The sequence below is a fragment of the Tachyglossus aculeatus genome, chromosome 11 (assembly GCF_015852505.1).
Source record: "Tachyglossus aculeatus isolate mTacAcu1 chromosome 11, mTacAcu1.pri, whole genome shotgun sequence".
In the NCBI taxonomy this organism is placed as follows: domain Eukaryota; kingdom Metazoa; phylum Chordata; class Mammalia; order Monotremata; family Tachyglossidae; genus Tachyglossus; species Tachyglossus aculeatus.
The window spans coordinates 63197685-63211691 of record NC_052076.1 but is presented as its reverse complement, the minus strand read 5'-3'; the positions used below and the strand labels follow the sequence as shown (position 1 = coordinate 63211691).

The 14007-nt window shown below is 43.8% G+C and overlaps 2 non-coding genes across 2 annotated transcripts; both read right to left on the bottom strand.

Moving 5' to 3' along the window:
• Positions 1-688: 688 nt before the first annotated feature.
• On the bottom strand, positions 689-825 carry LOC119935372. Its single transcript, XR_005453257.1, has one exon. It is a non-coding gene; the product is annotated as a small nucleolar RNA SNORA7 (small nucleolar RNA).
• Positions 826-13437: 12612 nt separating this feature from the next.
• LOC119935367 lies at positions 13438-13574 on the bottom strand. The gene has a single exon (XR_005453251.1). It is a non-coding gene; the product is annotated as a small nucleolar RNA SNORA7 (small nucleolar RNA).
• Positions 13575-14007: the final 433 nt, after the last annotated feature.

Sequence of the window (14007 nt, the reverse complement as noted above, 5' to 3'; positions counted from 1 at the left end):
AAAAAGGTACTTGTTAAATGTTTGCTACATGCCCAGTGCTCTAGTAAGTGGGTAGATACAAGCTAACCAGGTTGGGCACAGTCCATTTCCCACATGGAGCTCACAGTGTCTGAGGCACAGAGAAGTTGTGACTCACACAGGGTCACACAGCAGATAAGTGGCATAGGTGGGATTAGAATCCAGGCCCGTATTCGCTCCACTCAGCCAAACTGTTTCTCAGCTTCTATAATATCGATTTATCAACCAGTAATATTTATCGAGAATCTACTGTGCTGCAGAGCACTGAACTAAACATTTGGGAGACTACAGTAGTTAGTAGATGTGATCTGTTCCAGGAAGCCTTCTCTTCCCTCTCATCTCCCCACACTGTTTCCATTTCTACCCGGCATCTACCATTTGAGTCCCTCATCCCTTCTAAGCACTTAGGTATTCACTCCATCTCTTTTCCTAGAGTATTTGTGTCTTGTCTTATGCTGGCGAGTCATCTCTGACCCGTAGCAACTCCATGGACACATCTCTCCCAGAACGCCCCATTCTCCATCTGCAATCATTCTGGTAGTGTACCCATAGAGGTTTCTTGGTAAAAATACCAAAGTGGCTTACCATTGCTTCCTTCCACGCAGTCAACTTGAGTCTCCACCCTTCGACTCTCTCCCATATTGCTGCTCCCCAGAACAGGTGAGTTTTGACTTGTAGCAGATTGCCTTCCACTCACTAGTCACTGGCCAAGCTAGGACTGGAATGGGTATGCCTCTGCTTGACTCTCCCTCCCATAGTTGAGACTGGTGGAGTACTGGAAACTCTCCAGGTGTGACCTGAGAGGGGAGTGGCCACTGTAGGAAACAGAATATTGGACAGAACAGCCCATTGATCTGACCTAGCCATTGCACTGCATATGTTGTTGCCATCTCTACGGGATTTCCCCCTGGTCTGTGATGAGGGTAAAACTATCTTTGCTCTTCCAGTGTGCTGTGATAGTGTTTGTGAGGACCATCTGTCTTCTTCAGCTCTTGGTTTGGTGACAATCTGCATAGGCTTGGATCTCTTCAGCCTTGGCAATCTACCACATTTGCTTGTTTCTTAATTTGATTTATGTCATAATGCAGGTTTCCATAGGCCTCTCTCGTCTCAGGATCACGTAAGTCTACCGGAAGCGTGGGTGTAATTCTTTGCTTTTGTTGTGGAAGCTCTGCAATTTGAATCATTTTCAGCAAACCAGCCTTGATGGGATTGGCCAGCTTTGTCCAGAGTTTTGATGGCTCTCTGGGCAAACAGGAGAAACCTCCATCGGCTGTTCGTTTTGGAGCTTGGAAATGGGGCTCCTTATTCTAAAATGAATCGCTTTAAAGTTGTGGCAAAGTTCTTCACAGGTGCCTCCATTCTTTAGGAGCTTAATATTCAGCTGTTCTGGTAGTTTGGAGGCCACATTTCCATACTGTGGTTGAATTGCTTATTTTTGTATGGTATTTGTTAAGAGTTTACTATTTGGCAAGCCCTGTACTAAATGCTGGGGTAGATACAAGATACTCAGGTTGGACACAATCCATGTTTCATGTGAGGCTCAAAGGTTTAATCCCCTTTTACAGATGAAGTAACCGAGGCACAGAGAAATTAAGTGATTCGCCCAAGATCACACAGCAGACAAGTGGTGGAGACCGGATTAGAAGCCAGGTGCTTCTGGTTTCTAGGCCCTTGCTGTGTCCACTAGGCCACGGTTGAGTTTGGAGCATGATTTATGGCTGATGGCTTTATGCCCGGTTGTAATGATGCCCCTCTGTCTCAGGTTGCCTGAGGTGCTGAGGTACCATTGTTTAGATTATGGATTCCTCCAGGAAGTCTGGGTTAGCATCCATGGCACCTTCCCTGAGCAAGAACAGATCATTTACTGAGCCCTGGTGATCCAATGGACATGGCTACTAATTCAAGCATTGAAATCTTACACGGCAATTGGCTTTTCAGATGGCAATTCCGGTGCAATGGGGCTATTCTTTTTCATGCTATTGTTGAACACTTATTATGTGCCAGGCACTGTACTACATGTTGAAGTAGATCCAAGTTAATCAGGTTGGACAACGTCTTTGTGCCACATGGGGCTCACAGTCTCAATCCCCATTTTACAGGTGAGGTAACTGAGGCACAGAGAAGTGAAGTGACTGGCCCGAGGTACACATCTTCCAAGTGACAGAGCCAGGGGTAGAACCCAAGTCCTTCTGACCTCCAGCTCTGTGCTCTTAGCCTCTAGGCCATGCAGGTTCTGTTTAGATCATAGTGGAAACTTCCTTTTCTTCATCACTGTTTGCCACGGTGGAGGTGTTCAGGCTGATGACAAGGATGATGGCAAGGTACTTTGGTTACAGGGGCTTCGACAATAATAGCATATTAGGACTCACACACTGAGGTCTGCAAATTTAAACAGTTCTGGGGTTTGTCAGCAGCAGGTCTTACCAGAAAGGTAAATATAGATTTTATGTATTCCATTTGGTGTCTGGCGATTGTTTTATGGTGTTTTCTATGAGCTTACTGTGTGTCCAACACTGTTCTAAGTGCTGGGGTAGATACGAGTGAATTAGGTTAGACACAGTCCCTGTCACATATGGGGCTCACAGTCCAAGTAGGAGGGGCAACAGAAGAACTGAGGCATGAAGAAGTTAAATGACTTGCCCACGGTCACACAGCAAGCATTTGACAGAGTCAGAATTAGAAGACAGGTCCTCTGATTCCCAGGCCTGTGCTCTTTCCACTAGGTCACGCTGCTTCTCCCAAGTTAATTAGGTTGGACACAGTCCCTGTCCCACATGGAGCTCACAGTCTAAGAGGGAGGGAAATTTAGCTTAACGGAAAATGAGAACCCAAATAATGAACAAGTCAATGGATAATTAGGTAGCCCTCCTTTCCCTGCTTATCTTATATCGCTCTGCTTATAGCAAGAGGAAGAGGGAGAAATTAGGCCAATCCCACAGACTTAAATCCTACAAGACCAGAGAAGCAGCATGGCATAGTGGATAGAGCACAGGCCAGAAGGCGATGGGTTGTAATCCCGGCTCCACCACTTGTCTGCTGTGTGACCTTCGGCAACTCACTCCACTTCTCTGTGCCTCAGTTCCCTCATCTGTAAAATGGGGATTGAGACCATGAGCCCCATATGGGACACTGACTTTATCCAACCTGATTTACTTATATCTAGCCCAGTGTTTAGTACAGTGCCAGGCACGTAGTAAGCGCTTAACAAATACCACAAGTATTATTATTGTACATATTTACTAATCTATTTATTTTGTTAATGATGTGCATCTAGCTTTCTTTCTATTTGTTTTGATGACTTGACACCTGTCCACATGTTTTGTTTTGTTGTCTGTCTCCCCCTTCTAGACTGTGAGCCTGTTGTTGGTAGGGACTGTCTCTGTATGTTGCCAACTTGTACATCCCAAGTGCTTAGTACAGTGCTCTGCACACAGTAAGCACTCAATAAATATGACTGAATGAATTGTTATTATCAGGTTGGGCAGGGCTGTAGGTTGCAGGAAGCTTAGTGGGTGGGGACAACTGAGGGTAGCAGCATTCTGGAATACATTCTGTCTGAACTGAGCTTGAAGTGGAATTGCAGAAGCCAACTGGAGGAGGAATATTAGTCAGTTCTGCTTCCCTGCCTGCGGAAGCCCCCAGTACTTTCCTGGAGGAAAGGGCTCCTGAGGTTATATTACGGAATATGCTAAGGAGGCCAGGAAACTGTTCTGGAAGGTTGGAAAGTGGCTACTTAATCCTTTCCTAAGTGACACAGTGCAGCTGGTGATACTGTAATAAAAATACTTGGGAGTTATTATAGTGCTGGTTCACAAAGAGCTGAAAGGAATTTAGCCTCATTTAGCCTCACATCTGTGCGAGGTAGGAAGGACAGAAATTATCCCCACTTTTACAGATGGAGAAATGAAAGAATGGAGAGGTTAAATGAATCGCCCAAGGTCACACACTGCTAATTCTGTGCTCTATTGTCAGGCTATCCTCTCCTCTTCCCCTGGTCTATGCTTCCCTTTCCAAACAGCTTGCAGAGGGAAGATGGGATTTTTCCCAATAACTTCCCACTTGCTTTGCTTTTTCGCATTCAGTCTGGCCAGGCCTCTGAACTTCCTTCTCGCGATTCTCCCGTCCTGGGAAGGACTCGATTAGAGCCATCCATCACCTCCCTTACAACCGACCTCCAGGGCTCAGCTAAGCGGGAGAGACATTGCCCTACCCCATAACACTGAGATTCCCCTCGACCCCTGCTCCAGTTCAGGAGAAACTGTGGTAGTTCATCCTACTAAGTCTCTATTTAGGCAAAAGCCTCTCCACCCAATTCCAAGAGTTTGAATTTCCTTCCCTTAGACTGTAAGCTCACTGTGGGCAGGGAATGTGTCTGTTATATTGTTATATTGTACTCTCCCAAGCGCTTAGTACAGTGCTCTGCACACAGTAAGCGCTCCCTAAAGACGATTGACTGATTTGTTAAATACTTACTATGTGCCAAGCACTGTAGTAATGCAGAAGTAGAGAGGAGATGATCTGGTCCCACATGGGGCTCACAGTATAAAAAGGAGGGAGAACAGGTACTGAATCCATTTTGCAGATGAGGGAAGTTAAATGACTTGTCCAAGGTCATCCAGAAGGCAAGTGGCAAAACCTGTATTAGAAACCAGGTCTTCTGACTCTCAGCCCTGTGCTCTTTCCACTAGACCACACTGTTACTCAAAGGAAGGACTCAGTCTTTGTCAGCATGGGACTCAATGTTTAGGACATTGAAGTCACTGCCTTAACTATGGCTGTTACTTCTGTGATTATTGGTCCGAGCTATGAGGAACTTGAAATCCTTCTGTTCCTTCCTTGTTTATCAGCTTCTTCTAAATTTTTTGTTCTTTCTTTACATGACTGTGGCCGATTCCTTACCCACCCTTATTCTTAGATTTTGAACTGCTTGGAAACCAGGAACCGTGACTTTACCTCATCCATGGTTTTCTTTTTCAGTGCCTGGTACAGAGCAATGAAAGCAGTGCGGCCTACTGGAAAGTGTACAGGCCTTGGAGCCAGAGGGCCACTTGTCTGCTGTGTGACCTTGGGCAAGTCACCTAACCGCTCTGAGCCTTAAGTTCCACAACTGCAAAATGAGAATTCAATACTAGCTCTCCCCCTTCTTAGACTGTGAGTCCCATGTTGGACAGAACAGAGCTTAACAAATAGTAAGCACTTAACAGATACCATAAAACTACTTAGCACATAGTAAAGCCCACTGTTGGGTAGGGACTATCTCTATATGTTGCCAACTTGTACTTCCCAAGCGCTTAGTACAGTGCTCTGCTCACAGTAAGTGCTCAATAAATATGATTGATTGATTGAAGAATTAATGACTATTACTGGTGGTATTACTATTACGACTCCTTCAAGATGTCCATGGCTATACCAGTTACTCTTTTCAAAAGAGTTTTCAGCTCCTTACAGTCTTTTTTGACTCCATGCTCACTTCTTTCCCACACTCTGACATCTTCCTGTTCAACAGCTCCAATGCCCACATGCAGATAAATCCTTGATCTTCTCATCCGGACAACTGAAAGGGGTTTCTTATCCATCTCCCTCCTCTGTCTTCTTTCCCCCTCCCAAATCAGTCAAAAATGTCACTTTAAAAATCATCTTTCTTCCTCTTCTCATCACATACTCCAAAGGGGAGAAGGAGTAGTAGAAAGGAGGGAGGAGACCACCACTTTGTATGTGTGGCCTGGTCTAGGACGAAGGATCACATCCAGAGAGTTCCGGAACCATCCTCCTTAGGCTTAGGTTGTGACCAGACTCAGGATTTTTGTTTAAATAAAACTCGGACTAATAATAATAATAATTACGATTATGGTATTTGTTAAGTGCTTACTACGTGCCAGGCACTTTACTAAGCACTGGGGTGGATACAAGCTTATCGGGTTGGACACAGTCCCTGTCCCACGTGGGGCTCACAATCTCAATCCCCATTTTACAGATGAGGTGACTGAGGCACAGACAAGTGAAGTGACTTGCCCAAGGTCACTGTGATGGAGCTGGGATTCGAACCCATGACCTTCTGACGCCCAGGCTGCTGCTCTGTCATCTAGGCCATCCTGCTACCTGTGGTTGTATTGCCTACACACCAAGAAGTATTGATAGTGGTTCGAATGTATCCGGTGATAAAGCCCCACCATCCCACCTCGAACAGTTCCACCTTCTTAGAAGAGAAGTTCACTTACAAGAGAAATCTCACTTGATAGATTTTATCAAGAAGCTTACTGTAATGGGTTCGTTGAATCAAAAGATAACATCCACCTGATTAAAATCACATCTCCAACAGGCCTTCCCTGACATAGCCGTCGTTTACTCCCGCTCCCTTCCTCATCATCCTTACCTTTGGATTTGCACTCTTTATTCACCCCACCCTCGGCCCTACAGCACTTAGGTATCTATCCATAATTTATTTATATCAATAGAAATTATATAAATTGTATACGATAAAGCTCATTGTCTAGCGACTCTGTTAGATTGTACTCTCCCAAGTGCTTAGTACAGTGCTGTGCACATAGTAAGTCCAAAAGAGGTCATGGGTTCTAATCCCGGCCCTGCCACTTGTCAGCTGTGTACCTTTGGGCAAGTCACTTAACTTCTCTGTGCCTCAGTTACCTCATCTGTAAAATGGGGATGAAGACTGTGAGCCCCACGTGGGACAGCCTGATCACCTTGTATCCCCCTCAGCGCTTAGAACAGTGACTGGCACATAGTAAGCACTTAATAATAATAAATAATACCATTTAACATGTTGTATATATATACATATATATGTATATGTATATATATATGCACACATATATATAGACTATCAGCTCCCTGTGGGCAGGGAAAATGTCTACCAACTCTCAGTTGTACTCTACCAAATGTTTAGAACAGTGCTCTGCACACAGTAAGCACCCCCAAAATGCAACTGATTCTGTAGCTTTGAAGACAAGAGTCCTAGTCTTGTCATTGTTTATGTCTTATGTAACACGGGACCTTCTCTCTTTACTCATATCCCTTTCTGTTTCCTTCATCATCATCATCAATCGTACTTATTGAGTGCTTACTGTGTGCAGAGCACTGTACTAAGCGCTTGGGAAGTACAAGTTGGCAACATATAGAGACAGTCCCTACCCAACAGTGGGCTCACAGTCTAAAAGGGGGAGACAGAGAACAAAACCAAACATACTAACAAAATAAAATAAATAGAATAGATATGTACAGGTGAAATAAATAAATAAATAGAGTAACGAATATGTACAAACATATATACATGTTTCCCTCCCCTCCCTTCTCTTACCTCATTCCCTGTAGATTCTACTTCCTATATAACACTTCCTTTAGAGCTCACTTGCTCCACTGTCCTCCTTTATAAAGGCTGGACTCTACATAGCACATCCCCATTCTCATTCATTCAGTTGTATTTATTGAGTGCTTACTGTGTGTGGAGCCCTGTACTAAGCGCTTGGAAAGTACAATTCACATTCTCATGGTGGGTCATACTCATCTCCAGCCTCCTGTCTTCCCATATATAGAGGAGGTGGTGTATAATGGTCGTCTTTGTGTGACACCACCTGTTGCTAGAAACGTCATAAATTAGTTGAAGGCACAGAGCATGCCACGCTGTTGTTAGGGTCAGTACTTGGATTATTGTGTCTCTTTGGAGAAGCTGGGTTCTGAAGACAAAGAGTAATCCTTGGAGGTATCTTTTTGTATGAAGCCTAGTGAGAGAGGCCTGGCTTCTAATCCCGGCTCTGGCACTTGCCAATTGTGTGACCTTGGACAAGTCGCTTCTCTATGCCTCAGTTTCCTCACCTGTTAAATGATGATTGAACACCTGTTCTCTCAGCCTCTTGGTCTTCCTCTGAGCCCCATGTGGGATAGGGACCGTGTCCAATCTGATTGTATCTACCCCCTGCTTAGGACATAGTGAGAACATCAAATATCACAATCATTATTATTATAATTATTATTGTCATTCTCTACGTCTCTTTAAATATCTTCCTCTGAACAACTCTCTCTTTCCCTAGACCCTTATATAGAACGTGTGCACACACACACACACACACACACACACACACACACACACACACACACACTTGGTGTTTCTGGAACCACAAGCAGCAGATTGCCTTTCTTTGTGTGCTTTGGGTCTGCTCATTACTCTAGTAATATAGTGTTACAGTAACAGGTTGATATGTTGAAAGTTAATGAGCCCGTGATCAGGATCTGAGAAGCTTGTTAACGAAATGTGTTTTCTTTTATTGTCTTCTATTATTTAATAAATTTTATTAATTAATGAAATCTATGTTGGAAGATGATTATTCACAAGCCCTCCCCCACCAGATCAGCCAGCTATCATCCCATCTCCCTCCTACCATTGCTGTCCACACGGCTCGAATGGGATGTTTACATGCATGGTCTCCACTTCCTCTCTTCTAATTCCCTTCCTGATGCTCCACAGAACTGGTTTCCACTATTTCACTCCACTGAAACTGGTCTCTCCAAGATAACTAATGATCTCTTTCTTCCTTAAGCTAATGGATTTTTCTCCAGTCTATGGCTTAGTGGATAGAACGTGGGCCTGGGATTCAGAAAGACTTGGGTTCTAATCCCGGTTCTGCCACTTGTCTTCTGTATGACCTTGGGCAAGCCATTTAATTTCCCTGGGCCTCAGTTACCTCATCTGTAAAATGGGAGTTAAGAGTGTGAGCCCCAACTGGGACAGGGACTGTGTCAAATCTGATTAACTTGTAACTATCCCACTGCTTAGAACAGTGTTTGGTACAGAGTAAGCACTTACCAAGTGCCATTATTATTATTATTATTATTGTTCTTGGCTTCCCTTGACACTGTGGACCATTCCCTTCTCCGGGAAACACTAGTTAATCTTGTTTTTCCTGACACAGTCTTCTCCAGGTTTGCCTCATCTCTCAGACTGATTCTCCTCAATCCCCTTCACGGGCTTTTCCCCTGGTTCCTGTGCTCTGACTGTGTGAATCCCTCAAGGCTCGCTCTTGGTCCCCATCCCGTCACGATCTACAATCCCTCCTTTGGGGTACTCATCCACTTCCCAGGCTTCAACCAACACTGTATCCCGATGACTCCTAAATCTTCTCCTTCCTCTCTACCTTTCTGTGCAATTTTGCATTTCCTTCTGCTTCCAGTGCATCTCTTCCTTGGATATGCAGCAGCTACTTCAAGCTCAATATGCTCTGCATGGAACTCCTTATCTTCCATACCAACTAGTCCCATTACCTTTCCCAACAGAGTTACCACCACCACGATTATTCTGCCTCTCAAGAATCCATGATTCTGCCCTTTCATTCAAACCCTATATTCAGTGTCACCAAATCGTGTCCTTTTTTCTTCCACATTTCCAAAGTCTGCTCCTACCTCTTCATCCAAACAGCCTCCATACTATCATATCCCGGGATGATTACTTTATCAACCTCCTGGTTGATCTCCTTACATTCAAGCTCTCCCCTCTCCAGTCCATACTTCACTCTGAAACCCAGGTCATTAATCCAAAATGTCATTCTGCATGTATCCCCATTACTCCAAAAACTCCAACAGTTGCTCACTCCTCCCCTATTCAAGTAAAAACTCCTGACCATTGACTCAATTGGAATTCTCTCTGCTACTTAACCACTCTCTTGTTCGACTATATCCCAGTTTGCCCATTTCATTCCGTCAAGGTAACCTACTCATCTTGCCCCGCCCCACCTTCTCTCTCACCATCAACCTCTTCCACACACTCTCCCTTCTACTTGAACTGAGAAGCGGCACGGTATAGTGGATAGAGCGTGGGCCTCGGAGTCGGAAGGTCATGGGTTCTAATCCTGACTCTGCCACTTGTCTGCTGTGTGACCTTTGGTAAATCACTTCACTTCTCTGTGGCTCAGTTACCTCATCCGTAAAATGGGGATTGAGACTGTGAGCCCCACGTGGGACAGGGACTGTGTCCGACCTGATTTCCTTGTATCTGTCCCAGTGCTTAGTACAGTGCCTCTGGCAAATAGTAAATGCTTAACAAATACCATAAAAAACCCCAAAACTTTCCTCCTCCTTCACATCTGTCAGACCAGTCAGTCCATCACATTTATTGAGCACTTACTGTGTACAGAGCACTATACTAAGCACTGAGGAGAGTACAACAGAAAACAGACACATTTCCTGCCTGCAACGACCTTACAGTGCAGTGGGGGAGAAAACATTTAGCTCCCCGAATCCTCAAAGCCCTTCTGAAATCTGGTCTCCCCAGTGAGACCTTTCCAGAATAATTTCTAATTTACCCTCTTGATATCCTCTTGCTCACTATTTCAGAGCTCCTGTGCCATTTAAGCACTCCCTTGTAGCCCTTATGAACCTATCTCTAGCTTTAATTCCTGATCCTTTTTGCATTTATTTTAGTGTCCATCTCCATCTGATGGAACTGAGAGTGTGCTCACACCTGCCAGTTCACTTATAGAAGCATCCTCTCTTACATTTAGGCCATGATTGCTTCTAATTTCTTACCTTTCTGAATGACACAGTGTTAAATCCCAGTGCTGGTCAAGGGAGAAATAGGACCACAACTAATTCTACTAACCAGATCTGGCCTTAGCTGAGCCTTGCAATTAAACATCGCCATTCACCATCCTGTAATCTGTTTGTTTAGTTCTTCTCCAGGGAGTAAGATAAGTATAATAGGCATTTTTATGAGGTTTAGGGCATACCACCAGGCTCCTTCCATGGGTGGGAGTCTTTTGTCAGGACCACCACAAATATATATAAAAGCCTGATTCTTGTGTGTCTGAGGGAATCTCATAGTTGCATTGACTTGGCCCTGTTTCTTGATAATGTACAACCATCAGGGAGAGTACAGTCTCCACAACAGTAAAAAGGGAATTGGAAACAACCAAGTCTTTGGGTTTAACTCTGTCCTCCCAATGTCAACTCTTGGGACTTTTTTTTTTAATGGTTATTGTTAAATGCTTACTAAGTTTCAGGTACCGCAGCGTGGTTTATGGAAAGAGCACAGGCTTGGGAGTCAGTGGTCCTGGGTTCTAATCCTGGCTCTGCCACTTGTCAGCTTTGTGACTTTAGGCAAGTCAGTTAACTTCTCTGGGCTTCAGTTACCTCATCTGTAAAATGGGGATTTAGACTGTGAGCCCCAAGTGGGACAACCTGATAACCTTGTATCTATGCCACCGCTTAGAACAGTGCTTGGCACATAGTAAGTGCTTAACAAATATCATCTTTAATATTACTAGGCGCTGGGGTAGATACAAAGTAATCAGGTTGGACACAGTCCCTGTCCCACAGAGGTCTCACAGTCTTAATCCTCATTTTACAGATGAGGGAACTGAGAATCTAAGCGATTTGTCCAAGGTCAAACTGCAGACAAGTGGCAGAGCAGAGATTAGCATGGCCTACTGGATAGTGCATGGGCCTTCAGAATCAGAAGGTCATGAGTTCTAATCCCGGCTCTGCCACTTGTCTGCTGTGAGACCTTGGGGAAGTCACTTCACTTCTCTGTGCCTCAATTACCTCATCTGTAAAATGGGGAATGAGACTCTGGGACAGGGACTATTTCCTACCTGATTTGCTTGTATCCACCCCAGCACTTAATACAGTGCCTGGAACATAATAAGTGCCTAATAATCACCACAATTTATTATTATTATTATTATTATTATTATTATTATTATTATTATTCAAGTCCTTTTGACTCCCAAGTCTGCGCTCTACCCATTAGGCCACGCTTCTCATAATCCTTCACGTTTCAACTTCTGGGATACTCAGAGTAATTCTGACCATGAGACTGATGAGGGTAAGCCCCACTGCAATAAAGAGGAGGACGAGGATTTCAGAGTGGGGAAAATATTGAGAAATGGGAAAGAGTTGTGCAAAAGAACAGCAAGTGGCCCAAATTATCCAGGCAACAGATGGCAAAAAGGCCTCAGTGACTTTCGGGCTGGGGGGAGGCAAGCTAACATTCTTCTGTTGCTCTGAGGGCAATAGAGAGAGGGAGGGGCAAGGGGCATGACATCTGCCCTTCTTTACCGTAATTTTTCTGGTGATTTAAGTAAAGATTTAGAAAGGAAAATGAATGACTTGCCTGGTTCCACAGCTCTTATGTTCTTAGTCAAATAAACATTCCCAAGTGAGGTTGAAGCCTTCTGTAACTTATTTTCATTATCTGTGGGCTCCAGCGTGCGTTGCCTTCCCCTTGAACAATACAGAAAAGGTCGGCTCTTCTGCTGTGGGTGGCATGGAGTAAACTATACATGCGCTGTGCTGAATTTAATGCCCATCATGGTAACAAAGAATCAATCCCAGAAGAGAGTCTTTGAGATACCGCTTGCCACAGATTTATATATTTTATTAGATAACAGAGCATTTTCATTATTGCAGATATTGATAATTTATCTGCCGTAATTCTAATATACTCAGGCAGAGGCAGAGAGCAATGCTGACAAAATGCCGGTTCCACACACAACCTGGATCAACCTAATTTCAGTACAGCAAACACCAAACAAAAGCTGTATAGGACGCCTTAGCCTTTGTGCACATCTGCATTATTAGAAATGCTAATGTCATTCTGCCATGATAAATAATTGAACAATTATGGTCATGAATCAATAAGTTTAGCACATTTTTTCATCAGCAAATTGTACTGTATAAACAAGAAATATAAATTACCAAGTCTAATTTTCAGTAAAAATTAGAAGCATTCTATATCTAATAATTAAAAAAGTATTAGAATTCAACGTAGGGTACATAGAATTTTTTAAAAAAATTCCGGGTTCACCCAAGCACCGTTAAATTATCGTATTGCATGTTTCTCAATCTGATTAACAATTTGAGATCTGATTTTTGTAATCATTCTTTGTTTTCTCCATGTTGGAAGCTTCCTGGCCCAGACTTCTCTGTCCCACCTCCCCTTCCTTGAAATTTCTTCCCATCTTCATTCTCCCTACCCACCCACCCCCATCTGAATAATATGGTTGATCAGCAGGATTCCAGCTTGAGGGAATCCTGCTCCATGTGTTTCTCCTCGGGATAAATCTTTGACAGGATCTGAGCTCACACTTTTCTTAAAGGGCCAACACCTCTCGGCCACACCCTTATCATAGGGGTGGGGTAAAATCCGATTGCTCTGGAAGAAGAAATACATTGTTTGTTTTTTCGTCTTGTCTTATACTGTTGAGTCATCTCCGACTCATAGCGACGCCATGGACACATCTCTCCCAGAACACTCCACCTCCATCTGCAATTGTTCTGGTAGCATATCCATAGAGTTTTATTGGTAAAAATATGGAGGTGGTCTACCATTGCCACCTTCTGCACAGTAAACTTGACTCTCAGTCCTTGACTCTCTCCCATTCCGCTGCTGCCCAGCAAAGGTGAGTTTGGGCTTGTAGCAAATTGCCTTCCACTCGCTAGCCACTGGCCAAGCTAGGAATGGAATGGGTAGCCACTGCTTGATTTTCCCTCCCTTAGTTGAGCATGGTAGAGTACTTGAAACTCTCCAGGTGCGACCCTGAGAGGGGGTAAGTTGGTTTAGTTTGGTGGAAAGGGTTAAGGTGGCTACTGTTTTCTGTAGCTCCCTGATTTTTATCTGCAGGATCATAAAATTTAAACAAAGGCAGCCTTCTGTTTTTGAGGAAAAATCCATGAACAGGCTACAAAAGCCCTTAGGTGTATTGTCTCTTGTGGCTGGCCTTACTTGAGCAAAAGATGTAGGGTATGGTAATGGATAACAATTATTCTTCAGGAGCTGAGTGGGAAGGTACTCATATCAATTAATTAATCAATCATGTTTATTGAGTGCTAACTGTGTGCAGAGCACTGTATTAAGCACTTGGGAGAGTATAACATAACAAGGTTGGTATATGTGTACCCTACCCAGTCTAGAGATTTCATAGTTTAGAAATCTAGAGATTTCATAGATTTCATAGTCTAGAGTCTAGAGATTTCATAGTG